This window comes from Vanacampus margaritifer, chromosome 5, assembly GCF_051991255.1.
Source record: "Vanacampus margaritifer isolate UIUO_Vmar chromosome 5, RoL_Vmar_1.0, whole genome shotgun sequence".
Classification (NCBI taxonomy): domain Eukaryota; kingdom Metazoa; phylum Chordata; class Actinopteri; order Syngnathiformes; family Syngnathidae; genus Vanacampus; species Vanacampus margaritifer.
This window is the reverse complement of record NC_135436.1, coordinates 20988942-21003168: the sequence shown is the minus strand read 5'-3', so window position 1 is coordinate 21003168 and position 14227 is coordinate 20988942. Positions and strand designations below refer to the sequence as shown.

The 14227-nt window shown below is 38.0% G+C and overlaps 1 protein-coding gene across 2 annotated transcripts in view; it reads right to left on the bottom strand.

Annotated features, from left to right (window-relative positions):
• drd2a (dopamine receptor D2a) overlaps positions 1–10915 on the bottom strand; it is a 55773-nt gene extending 44858 nt beyond the window's left edge. For both annotated transcript variants that reach the window (XM_077566863.1, XM_077566864.1), the window contains exon 1: positions 10003–10915. The gene's annotated coding sequence lies outside the window, so the exon portion shown is untranslated. The remainder of the gene's footprint in view (positions 1–10002) is intronic.
• Between the last annotated feature and the right edge of the window lie 3312 nt (positions 10916–14227).

Below are 14227 nucleotides of genomic sequence, written 5' to 3'. Positions count from 1 at the left end.
TTTGTTGTTGTTTTGGTGAGTTGTGCTTGGCTCGTCATAAACTCTTTTCTGCTTTGCTCTTTCCTGTCGGGCTTAACAGACATAACTGCCTATGTCTCCATGGGTCGCAAAGGGGTTCCAAGCACACAGTCAGTACAAAAGCAATCAGAATAAATTGGCTTCAAACACATTTAAGATGCCAGCTTTTCTGTTATACTTCCATCAAATGCATACATCTACAGTATAAGCGTATAACAGCTTGATCGTCTTTTGACGCTAAGTTAGCCAGTTAGCCACCCAAATTCATTAAGAACAACCTATTAGATTTTAGAGATTATTTACTTTTTTACAATTAATTTCGAGGGTCCGTCATTCAGCAATCATCGACTGTCGGGACTTCCTTCCGTCATCGTCACTTCGTCAATATTTCAAGCGGTACCAAACTGTAATCGTCCATCCGTCAGCGTTATTTTAGCCAGTTTCCCGTCATTGCTAATTGACAGCCGCCATTTTAGAACAGACAGTAAATTTCATGGCCGCAGTCCAACAACATTATTTTAGCTACACTTCCGTGAGGCTAAAGTACATTTTGTCACCATTATTTTCCACTTAAACGTTTGTTGTTGTGGTAACTGCCGCAAATACCGCCTTGCGCGGCCAACAGACTCAATGCTACTTCCCCTTTTTTGGACCCCTTTAGCTGTTTAATTTCCTTCCTGACGTAAAATGGCGCCTCAAAGGACCCCTTAGCAGTCTAACAATGTGCCTGATGGAAATAAATGAACTGAGCTTAATAAACTAATGCTTGTATTGACAATTCAAACAATTCCGAGTAAAAATAAATAATAGTGGCTTTATGCTGCATTCGAGGAAACTCGGAGTGTCCCAGCTCCGTAAAGCGTTTGTGGCAAATGTAAACAACAAAGACGGCTGATTCCGATAAATTGTTTGTTGTTCTGGTTAACGCAGTTGTGTCACGTCAGACGCAATCAGAGTGGGATAAATCTGATTTCCTACTTTCCTCGAATGCAGCATTATTCTCAGTGAAAGAACCCTGTCTGCTCATTGAAAAGCATTGGACTTTGGATCATTGTAATTTGATGTGTGAGGATTATTTTGATTTGAAAATGTGATCAAATGTTGTTTGACTACTATAAAATGATTCCTGGTTTGTATGGTTAGCAATACAATACGCCATGAAAATGTTCGGAATTTGTCAATAAATGTAGCAATGACGAGGAATTTACGACAGGAGGAAAACATTATCATCACAGTCTGTAGTCATGTTCGGCATCTTGCTCAATGGCACGCTGAGGCTCAAACCCACAAGACACACCTGAGCTATGCTGACCAAATCTTCTATTTGAGAGGTAAGAACATTTTCATATTGAAAAAGGGTCATCCAGGCAGCAAGTTTCTAAGACGGCTTTGTTCACCAAACAAAAGACTTTCTTGAGTAAAATATCGAGGAAGCCGCCAGTAGAAATGCTGTTTCGTACCACGCACGCAATATTTGGCACTTGGCACAAGGGGTTTGAAAATAATTATTGAAGTGAGGAGTGCACCGCGTAGCCTAGCGGCTTTATCTCGGCTCCGTCTTTTTTCACATTTGACCTTTTTCATGACTTCTTGGTCAGAGCGGAACCAAGTGATTCAATCAGCGGTTCCGAGCCAGCTGAGAAATAAATGTTCCCTGTGTGTCAGGTTTCATGTGCTGCAATCAGCCTGACTGATTTAGCAATCTATACTCCTCAAGTGGACTGCAAATTCATGCGCCACGTTTTGCACACCTTCCTGAGTACAACATTCCTTATTTTAGCCTTCCTTAAGGTTTTACCTGATCCTCCATTTTTCTGTAGATTTAACCATTTCTTAACTGCACACGCAAGCCCCAGATTGGCGATCGTAAATATGGAACCCGTCTAACGTGTCGAGAAATGTATATACGGAAAAAAACTCCTAACAGTCCCACACCTCAGATAAAACAGTTAAGATAATCTTTCAGAGGAATCAAAAAAAATAATTGTGCCTTTGTATTTTTACTTTGGTTGGAAGAAGTGAATCAGCTCAAAATCTCTTTTCCCTTTTCCCTCCACTTTAGTGGTACAAGAAAAAAAAAGAATAAAGGCAAGGAGAGGTAGGTTTATTTGTAGAGCACAATTTGTACACAAGATGATTTAAAGTGTTTTACAGGAGGCAAATAAAATCCTTCCCTGGGGGGTCTCAGAGCCCAAGAAGGTTCATATTGCTCTAATATGTCAGGGTTGTACTTTGGCGCTGGACCATGAAGAAACCTGCGCACAAGCACAGCTGTTTTCAGGTCTAATCTCTCTGAGATTTAAATGTTCAAACAGCTAATTATGTTTGAGTGGCTTAAACTTCATTTTACTCCATTACAGTATGTGTTAAGTACTGTCCATTGTATTTAACTTAATATATTATTTAAGTATGGTTATGTGTATTCTAATATTATACTATAATTTTTTAGGAATAGGTATCATTTTTGTCTCGTTTTTGATAAAGACTTAGGCCTACATATGTTCTAACCTACAGTATGTTTGTAACGGTAGTTGAGATCTAGAAACGCCCCCAAAACAGAAATAATCGCTTTGATTTTGATTCAGTTATTTGACTTTTGAAGCACACTGAAGTGGTGAAAAAGTGAATGTGTTATTTAAGCTAGCCCTTCAATTGGGGCTTGATATTTGTTTTGTTGAACGGTATCATTATGAGCCAACATGCATTTCTATGTTTATTTGTGGCTGTCAAATAACAGTTTAATTGAACGAAAAAAGTTCAGTGTGCAAGTCAACGAAGGCTTATCAAGATTTGCATTTGCTATTTTTGGAATGGTAAAGTTAGGGGCCATTATTAACTCATTTACTGCCATTGACGGCTATAAACGTCAAAAATTAATTTGAACTATTTCTATTAGTTAAACTTTTTTTTCCCACACTTGTTATGAAAACCTAGATCTTTTTTAATTGTACATTTCGAACAGATATAAAATTTGTGATTAATCGTGAGTTAACTAGTGAAGTCATGCCATTAATTACGATTAAAAAATGTTAATCGCCTGACGACCCGAATTTTTTATAATCTTTTTTTTTTTATTCATTCACTGCCATTGACGGCTATAAACGTCAAATAATAATTTGAACTATTTCTATTAGTTCAACATTTTTTCCACTTTTGTTAACAAGAGTATGAAAACCTAGATTTTTTTTATTGTACATTTAGAACAGATATAAAATGTGTGATTAATCGTGAGTTAAGTCATGCGATAAAAATTTGTAATCGCCTGTCACCCCTAATTTTTAATAATCTTTTTTTTTTTTCATAAATTTATGGCAGTGAATGAGGTAATAATCAATAAATTATTTGTATATCACTTTTCATACAAAAAAAAAACAGTTTAAAAACAAATCCCCAGCCCACCACAATACCGACCCATTAAAAAAAAGTGCATAAACAAACATTCAAAACAAAACAAAACCTAGCAACGAAAACACTCTCATCTCAGGGTTCTCTCTTAGTACATTTAAGTTAAATGTCCTACTTAAGTACTAACTCTATCCCTTTAATTGGTCCAGTTTTTAAAATCTTGCCAAGGCTCAGGCTACCCCTGGTTGGAATTTATAGAACCATGAACAGGACAGCTGTGGCTCCTTAAGTAGCTTACCGCCACCAAAGTGTGAATGTGTGAATAATGTATCGATTGTGAAGCGTCATTGATTTTCAAGAAAGAAAAAAATCGCTTTAGAAGAAATCTGATGCATTATTATTATTATTATTATTTTATGTAACTGCATAGTAGTTTTAAATTTGAAAGACACATTCCAATTGTCAACAAGTTGGATAAAATCTTATAACAGCTACTCGAACGTAACTTGCTATAACACACAGCCCATTCATTTATATGTCATTTTTGTAATGTATGTTAATAAGTACAAGTTGCAACATGGCCACCGAAGCAAATGAAACATAACCTTAATCTAATAACAAAGAGGATTTGTTGCACTATAAACCGAGTCGGCGGTTCTAAATGAGCCATCTGAATGATAGATTGAATTACAATAAAGAGGAAATAACAGCAATACAGATTTTGCATACCGCTAAGATTTGTGATTCACACACAATCTAATTTTAAGTACATGGCGACAAAGGTGTTAGTTAACTTCAAATGTTTTAACATGAACAATGTGAAGCATGTGGACATCTAATCACATGCCGGTGTAGGCGCGCTGAAAACGTGTGAGGGCAATTATAACGAGCTCTAAAAATAATGACGATTGTGTGGGAAAACAACACCGAATGAAGAAAATCACACTTTTTCATACATAAAGCAGTTTACACCCAACTGTTCATATGATGAAGCATGCGGAGCAGTTGACATAACGTTATCATCATTTAACTGCTAACCTGGAGCTCATCCAGATCATGATAGATCTTGTATTGCGTTTTTTATTATTATTATTTTTTTTTTTTAATCTAACCGTCTTCCTTCATTCATTTAAGAGATGCTGCTGGTCCCCAGCCAAATTGACATCACTGACATACCAACAATTGCCTTTGTGGAAAGGGAGAGAGAAAGGGAAGAAAGGGAGGGAGGGAGAGAAAGAGAGAGAGAGAGAGAATGTAGGCCACTGGGATGCATTCGCTGAACTCCAATACAGTTCGATAATAAACGTGTCAAAAGCCAAAACAACCCGAGAATTACCACCACATTGCGAGGCATAACGCAACCAGCAACGGCGTTATGTGGTTGGTGGACGGCCGCACCGTCACAAACCACTTATGAAATGTGTGTGAAATAGCCACAAAACCCACTGCCTGGGCGAGGTGGTGACTGTTACACACTGTGTCATTCAGGGGTCAGTCCTAGCATCCGGTTAATAGTAGTGCTGGATTGTCTGAGTCCAGATGATCCTGATAGAAGCCCACGCAAAGGTCAGAGAAGCTCATGTCTACATCCCTTTGCCTTTTTTTAGGGTCATCATGGGCCAAATAAAATCCTTCCGTTCAGTCCCCCCCCCCCCCCCCCAACCTGGCTCAAAATGATGCAGGATGAAACACAGGTGCGGATGCTGTGATATTTTTGTAAATACAGTATGATATTGATGTTCTTGTATTTGATGACACAGCACTAAAATGTAGTGTAGTGTTGAGGAATATGGTATATTTTAGTAAAGTGTAGTGCATAATGTGTTGCAGTATGGTATAATCTAATATGGTATACTGTAGTAGGGCACAGTATAAAATAATACTTTTTATATTCTAGTATATAGCAAATTATAGCATAGGATAGGATACCATAATATTGTTCATATTATAGCCTAGTTGTATGATATGTTATTGTAAGTACATACAAACTGCATTATTGTATTGCACTGTGCTGTTTAGCATAGCATAGCATAGCATAGCATCTATGTCACCAAACATACAAACTGCATTATTGTATTGCACTGTGCTGTTTAGTATAGCATAGCATAGCATAGCATAGCATAGCATAGCATCTATGTCACCAAACTCGGAAGCACAGAGCTACTTTTTAAGTTAATAATAAATGCAAATTGTGATAGCGAAGTTTGCATTTTGACACTTGTGAAATAGCAAATTAGCTCAAATCACCTATGATTATTTAATTAATGATAATAATAGTAAATCATCTCAGACGACACTTATCGTGTTAATGTTTTCCTCCCAATAATTTTCAACAACAATTTAGAAATGTAGGAAATGTCAAGTTTTGTGTGTTGGGGTGTGGAGACAAACGCAGGGAAGCATGGAGGCAATGCAGTTTTGCGCTCCGAAAAGTAATTTCATTAAACACAAATGAAAATGCAAGCTTGAATCATCTCAAAAATGACAAAAACCAGCAAAGTGCAAAACGACATTCAAAGTAACAAACAATAAGGAACACGACGTGGCAAGGACGTAATATTCACAATGAACCGACAAGGACTGAAAGAAAGCATGGAATTGATTGCTGCATTCAAAGAAGGTTGGAAGTCAGACATATCCCACTTGGAACATCCAAGTTCCGACCTCAAAGCGTTTGAGGAAAATGTAAACAACGCAGATGGCTGATGATTTCGATACATTTTGTTCTGGTTGACACAGTCAGTCAAAATCATGTTGGGTTACATAAAGTTACTTTATTCAAATAAATAAGCTAATGCTATAATAAATAAATATGTTTATAATTGTGTAAATTATGTTTTGACTCTATACGAGGTTCTCCATTATAGAGTGACGTCAGATTTATACCGGTCGGCAAAGTTGGTATCCCGACTTATTCCCAACTTCACATATTCGATTTCTAAATTCAAAGGGGCGTTCCCTTGCATACTTCCTGGTCGGACTGGTTGGACTTTTCCGACTTCCTGCCTTTCTACGAATGCAGCATTAATACACACACTCACTAATGAGAGACACCTGGACAAGACACACGTGGCTAAGGATATTGATAGAAATGAGGATTAAAACGAGCATTTCCCACATTTTAAGATGACAACTAACCAACATCAAAGGCCCTGAACTAGGGTTTCATAAGTTTTCTTATTTTGCATAATCTAGTAATAAGATAAATGGGAAAAAAATACAAGTATGAAAACAGACAAGTGCAATATGGTTCATTTACTAAGCTGATTTTTCCTTATTTCACTACCAGCTCAGTGGTCTAGTGGTAGAGTGCCTACCCTCAGACTTGAAGGTTGTGGGTTCAATTCCTGGCTGGGTCATGACAAAGAAAATGGGACCTCCCTGCTTGACACCCAGGCTTTGTTATCCAACCGTAAAAAAAAAAATACTTATGTAATTTGAGAAAAAAGTTCCATTTATTACAGCTTGAAAAAAGTCGACATTACTTGTCTTTTGTCTAAAAATACTATTTTTAGATATGGGCCTAGTATTATTTTCTTATTTTTCAAGAAAGAACAAGAAAAATTTGAACAAGAAAAATTTAAGGAAATTTTTCTTGTTCTGTTGGCGGATAATTTTGCTTATTTGAAGTAGTAATTTTCTTATTTTACTATTTGTTTTCTTAAAATTTATTTTTGCAGTGTATAGGATTAGAGATACTTTGGGGATAAAGTTATAAAGACCGGACTTAGATGGTTTGGAAAGATTCAGAGAAGAGACATTGAGTATATTGGCAGAACGATGATGAGGACGGAGCTGCCAGGCTTATGATACGCAAAGTGTTTTTTTTTTTTTTTTTTTTTTGTGGTTATAGCTTTCTAGTGTACAACTGCAGTGAATCATACTGAGAGTTGTTTTCTAAGATTTTGGGCACCTTGTTTGACTCACATGAGCGTATAAAAATATTTTCCGCACCACTGCCAAGTCATACAGATTTAAGGATGCAGTAATGCTCTTTTGAAATACATCGTCACATTTTAACACTATTACTTTGACATGATGATATCAACTTTTGGACACAACATTAGGTACACCTGCTCAATCTAAGGCAAGAGTTACGTATACCAAAAATTCTGACTTTACACCTTTTGGGTCTGATGCTATCCTGGAGCTACTAATAAAACATTATGTTTATTATTTTTATTATTTTGTACAACTAGACTGTGCCATACTGAGCCCAGATGTTCAAAACTGGTTATTTAATCAACAATTAACTTTACCGCCACCGTTACCATGTTGAAAACTTAGTTAACTTTAACCGAATGTTAACAATAAAAAGAATTAAAAAATAAAATAAAATGTAAAAATAAATTTTTAAAAAATCCTGCTACTATTTTTCCTAGGAGTGCTTAGGATCAAAAACCGCAACACTTGGGGAAAAAAAAGGAAATGAGGAATTGTGGGGTATATTGTTGCTAACCAGTGACTGTTAACTTTGACGATGGCATTTAATTGAACACATATTTAATGGTTAGATAGCTAACATTGGGTCAAGAATTTAACCATTAGGGGTTAACGAGTGGTTAAAATAACCGAGAAGTCGATAAACTTCAACAAGGAGAGCAAAATGTGGCGTCCACTTGACTTTCCGAGAGCGATGCGCTCTCTAATAAAAGACGATTCGAGACGGATCTCGTTACACGAGGTGCGATACGATTCAAGGACGGTACATTTTAAAGAGGAATGATTCAATTCGGTTTGATTCAGTGGGATTCCGATTCGATAAAGTACGACTCGGTGCCGGAGGGTGTGACTACGATATGGTAACGAGTTTCTTGTTGAAAATGGGAAATCCCTTTACAATACCAATGAACGTGTTAGTAATGTAAATGTGACATGTACGGATCGCTCAAGCTATTTTGTCTATCTGTACATGATGGGAATCTGAACAATAAAAGGCGATTCGATATTATGTACTGTATCTCGTATCATGGGATTCAATACGATGAAATGATTCATTAGTTTGTGTACAGATACATACGACGTTTTAATTCAAAACCAATTTTCCTGTTCAAATCGGTTTTCACTACACACAGTCGAGTCTGTTTGCTTGTTTTTGTGTTGATCAAAAAACATCATCCCACCCTGACCACCGTGCCATGTGTTAGCGCTCGGCGACGGCTCTCAGATGTTTGCAAGTCATGAGTGTTGTTTATTTTGGTTTTACGGAGCAAGGACTGTGAGATACGAGAGCAGTTTGTACAATTCAAATGTCAGTATTGACTGACCAGCTGCATGAAGTGATTTGGCTTCCACTCCCTCTCACACTCCCCCACCCCACATTTGTGACACACCTGAGCTTTTTATTCACGTAAAGACGGCACACAAAAACTAAATGTGAAGTGATAACCTATTTTGCTCAGGAAATGCTTTCCATTATCATCGGTTGATCATAATCCAAATGCAGCTGGGCTGGACATGCCTTTCAGACTGACCCTTCTCAGAATCCCTCCAGGAGATTTGATCCATTTCTGTCAAATAGTCTGCATGGCTTGATAAGTGCTCAAGAAAAAGCTGAATCAGATGTGAGGGATGTGCAGGATCCATATGGACCAATAGCGAAGATTCCAACTGGGAAGCAAATATGCAGAACATATTTTCTCGTACAGTACACTGCTATTAAATTGGCCGTGTTTTGTTGCTACAGGATGCACTTACAGTAAGTGCTTACGTGGTGCTTAACTTATCTTGCCAAACACAGCTGGACATAAGGGTTTTTTTTTTTTTTTTTTTTACAACTCCAATTTGCCAGCAGAACAGAACAGCTGCTCACTAAATATAAAAAAAAATATTCACTTGTTTGTGGTTTACAATGCAGTTTTTGCTCTTTCCTCCTAGTCCCAAAATAAAATATATCTGATCAATCTTGAAGGTCAACATCACCCAACAGCTGCTCAAAAACGTGACTCAATTATTTTTTTTTAAGAAGAAAAAAATCAACAATGGCCCCCACTGTTAACTTCATTTTGAACAGCATCACATGCAATTAATTCTCACACGCTGCAACACATTTGCAAATCAGCACATTAACTTTTAGCAAGGATGTGAACCCAATATGAATGCTGCCAGGGTTTGGCACCCTATGGGCAATGCCTAAGCATGATTCACTATTTCTAAAAACAATAAAATAAAATAAAATAAAAATACCAACTTGTCTCAACTGTTGTGTATTTAAAAACAAAAACACACACCCCATAAATAATCATAATGCATCACAACAAACGTATCTTCCTCAAAAGACACAATCAAGTGAACCAAATGGTAAATCAATAAATCTGTCATTTCAGGGGTAGAATTGCCTGAAGTGTGCACCTGAGCATGTGAGTGATTTTAGTGGTCAGCATCATGAGATGATTACGAAAAATAATATGTTGCTATTTTAGGGAGGTGACGATCTGTTCGATTAATTTGTCCATGCATTTAGACCCTGAGAGAGAAAAAAACGGTTTCCTACAACTCCCTTAAGCAATGGAGTTATTTACACGCACATTTGGAATTGTAACAAAACCAAGCATTAAAGTTAATCAATCAATTAACGTGGCCCGGAAGATAGATGAGATAAGGACAGCATTATTCGAAGGCAAAGTTTGCAAATCTTACCTTCACGCCATAAGTTTGAGCGGATCTCCGTCGCTGCTTGCGTCCTGTCACCTTCGGTTAAATCCAGAATTGGCAATTAGCCGCAAACTTGATTGGTCTTCATTTGCTTTGCACGTTGTCGACTGGTCTCACGTAGCAGCGAGTGGATGCATCGACGACTAGTGCCGGAGGCATCGGAGCAATTTGGCGCAACGCCACGTAAACACTCAGGAAAGAAAGACAAAACAAATCACAATGAGAGCCACGGTAATGCTCAGCCGGGTTTGAATGATCAGCCGTGAAGCGGGTTGGTGATGGAAAACGCATTTCTAGGAATGCTTTTTGCGCGTGAGGCAGCTGAGCGCATCCAAGGTGCAGCTTTTACGCACGGAGTTACCTTCCGTACTGAAGTGAGTGAGGAGGCGCACGGCGAAGACAAGGAAAGTGAGCAAGTGGAGAAAGAAGGCGGGGTTACAATGTGCACACTTTGCCGGAAGAACGCTCAGCACGCTGTGCCTCGTCGGGTCTCCTTTTTTCGCGAATCAGCTCAAATGTGCGTAATATTATACGCGTCCTCAGATGGAAATCAGCTGGGAGGAAAAATGGACACATTTTCCTGCCCTACACCAGTGGATGAGTGGAGGTGGTAATGTAGCGGGAAATTAAAAGGGTATTAAGTGGAAATTAAATTTGGAAGGATGCGCTTTAAACAGCGGAAATGTGGGATGCTTGAGGCGTGGTATTAGGACGCATTACAAGACACTCCATCCTTCCTTAGTTAAAGGGATTGTTTACAAAAACAGTAGCACGGCAAGTTTGGAGCTCTGTAAAATGGCTCATGTTGAAAATAACACCAACATTTTTGTCACATTTAGCTGCAATCAGCGTTAATTTAAAAAAAAAAAATGGATTGGGCATTTGGCCCAAAACGAAAATCTCGCAAAAACCAATCACGGCTCACCTGTTTTCTAATGCTGATGCTGCATTCGAGGATAGTCGGCAGTCGGAAATATCCGAGTTGTTTTTCCCCCCAGTTCCGACCGCAAAGCGTTCGAGGCGAAAGTAAACAACCAGAATGGATAGTGGATAGTGATAAATTGCTTTTTATTTTGGTCCTCAAAACTCATTTTGACTTTCAGCAAACTTGCCTTCTCGCAATTTTGCTTCTTTTATTGTTTTTTATCTTATTTCATTACCATTCTAGTTCACTATATAATTTCATGCAGAGCGGCATACTGTCATGTACGTTGTATTACGTGAAGTTATGGCGATTATTTATGAATGATGAAAGCAATCTAGTTTTATACTCAAGTAAAATGTGTTTTACCATTCAGGGTCTGTGTCACCATTGTAGAGTGACGTCGGTGAAGTTGGGGTAGTTTTTTTCCCGACTTTGCAAGTGGAATTTCCAAGTTCAAAGGGGCGTTCCCGTACACACTTCCTGGTTTGAACTCGAAAAGTCCGACTTCCGAACATTCTCGAATGCAGCATAAGCCCTGAGCAACTGCGACGTCATTTTCAGTCGACAGCAAGTGTCAAATGCCCCCCACTGAGATGGATAAAAGTGGGTGGATTATGCTTTTTAATTCATATGCCACAAACACAATATAATTCAGAATGCTGTGGTTAGACTAGTGATAAATAAATTTATTTTAACACTGAACCTCAAAACTGCGAGGCAGACATGCTAACCACTAATGCAATGTGCTGCCTGGCATCATACTGTACGTAAAGATGCACTAATTTCTTTTTTCAGCATACACTTACTTTTGAGTGCTCGCTCATATTGAGCATTGATATTTGACAATGCAGATAAATAATGTACAAAACATAAACTAATATTGAACATGACATAAGTCCCAGTAAAATATATGTCTTTATTTTTATTATACACACAATATATACAAATGTTTTTCAAAAAAACGGAAATTTTATATGAGCACGGTGTACGTTTCACACGTAGATTTGATGAACAGACAAAGAAAAATATTGAGTCACAGCTGTAGTAATATAACGTATTATATAAAGAATACTTGCCTGTGAGTTACATTATGCCATTTTTCAATCCATGTTATTGTGCTGTTTGGACTGGAGCATTTGTTATTTAAAGGTCTATACTGTTATAAGTGATGCTAATCTTTAGCCTTAGTATTTCTCAGTCTCTATATGAGTACATAGAGAATGTAGCTATATGACTGAAATTGGAAAACCATTCCACAGTGTGTGGGGAAATCCAGCTGGAAGCAAGCATCACGCTGAGATCACGTCAGGCAAAGATCCTGACGCAAATGCCTGATTGTTCCCAAAAAATAAAACACGCCGAGTGCCAGCACACCAGCGTCGACACAGGATGACGCACCCTCATATGCATGCGGCCCTCAAGGTTTGTAGTGGGAAGACGCAAACACATGTAAATGCTGAATGCCATCAGGAAACTTTACGGCCTGCTGCCACCTAATATGGCCTCTATTAACTTGAGTTGATGAGGGGATGTCAGTGGAATGCTGAGGGGATCGCAACAACATCGTTCTCCGCATATATTCTTTTTTTTATGCACCGCTGGTTGTCACTTTAAGGTTTACGTCCATGAAAAATTTACAATATTACCGTTCGCGGTAAGCGACCTTGTACGAAGAGTGGTTGGCACATAAAGCAAAGACATCATGTTTAAAGGGGGGCAAGAGTGAAAGGATGTGTCAAAGTTATTCTCTGTGGGTTAGACCAAAGCACATAAACACACACGTACTGCTTTATGTTCAAAATATGTGTTGCTCCTTTTTGTTTTTAACCTGTCCATAGGTACCTACTGAAAATCTTACTTTTTATATTTAATTTTGTACTCTTGCTATAATGCCGCATGATGGCTCCCTGGCTAATAAGAAAATAGTAATTGGTGTCAAACAAGGTTGCATCCATTGTTTGTAATATTATTCAGCATTGAATATATACTGTACGTATTTTGGGAAGACGCAAATTGAGTTACTCCTCATGTGTTTCAAATGAACTGTTAATGGTTCTTTGTGTACTTTTGAGATCAGTGTTAAAGTTGAAATATTTCATGACTAATATTATCTCTAAGGAAACTAGGCAGATAAATTTGTGTTTAAATTCGGTGAACAAATGATCTGCTTCCTATGTGACCTGAAAGCCACCATTTTCTTTACCTCATTTGGTCCGGCCTGCTATCTCTTAAAAAAAGAAAGAAAAGAAAAACACTTACTTTTTTTCTTCTCTGGTGTAGAAATTATTGGGGCTGGAGTTGTTCGTAAGCAATTTCTGCCATTTAGTGGTGAACACTGTGATTACAAATAAATATCGTTCAGGTCCAGTAATTCTTATTTTCAAAACACTCCGAATGTGGGCGCATGGATCGCCAGTTGCCCGTCCCTGATAGAGGCAATCATAACTTTTTTTGTTTGGGGGGGGGGGGGGGAGAAGCATCAATCACATTTTATGGCATACCATGAGTAGTACACAGGCTCCCTCTTGTGGTACGCAAAAGAATCCCTGCATAAAAATTTTATTAATTAATTTAATTTACTCTTTAAGGACAGTTTCATTTTAAACAATTATTGAGGTGCAGTTCTTATTAATTGCAAGTGTAATACATTTTAATTGTTGTCAAACAGCAGTGACAGATGGACTTAAATACACAACGCCAGCCACAAAAGATTTGAATCAAAGTCTATTGTTTATAAAAAGGTGATCAATAGTGAAGCCTCCTTTCGGTTGCCAATTGGATATTTAAAAAAAAAAAAAAGAAAGAAAGAAAGAAAGAAAGTGGAAACCTCCCGAAATAGATGCAGTAACATAAGGCGACACCTTTGCTCAGTCATCCGACTATCATGGCACTGAAACAGTCGATACGCTGGCCAAGAAGTACTTGGACACAGTCAGAGTCCTCTCTGCTTTAAAAGACTGCTTACTTCACAGCAACTTCCAGTTCTTCTCTTCTCCTGTTCCTCATTATCGTCCCTTGCTACCGACTTTCACAGCGTCACAAAAGGAAAGTGCAAATCACATGCAGTGTTAATCCTTTGATCTCAGCTGAGCTACGCGATCTGAAAAGTTAACCGAGCTGCAATGAGGTTTGTTAAATGCACAGATTAGTGGATGGTAAGATACACATAAAGACAATCAAGATGTTTTTGTCTTGATTTTTGCCCCTTCGGCAGTGATATCTGAAAATATTTAGGGCAGTGTACAAACCTTTTTCGTTACTTGGCTGTTGGCCTCTGACATCGTC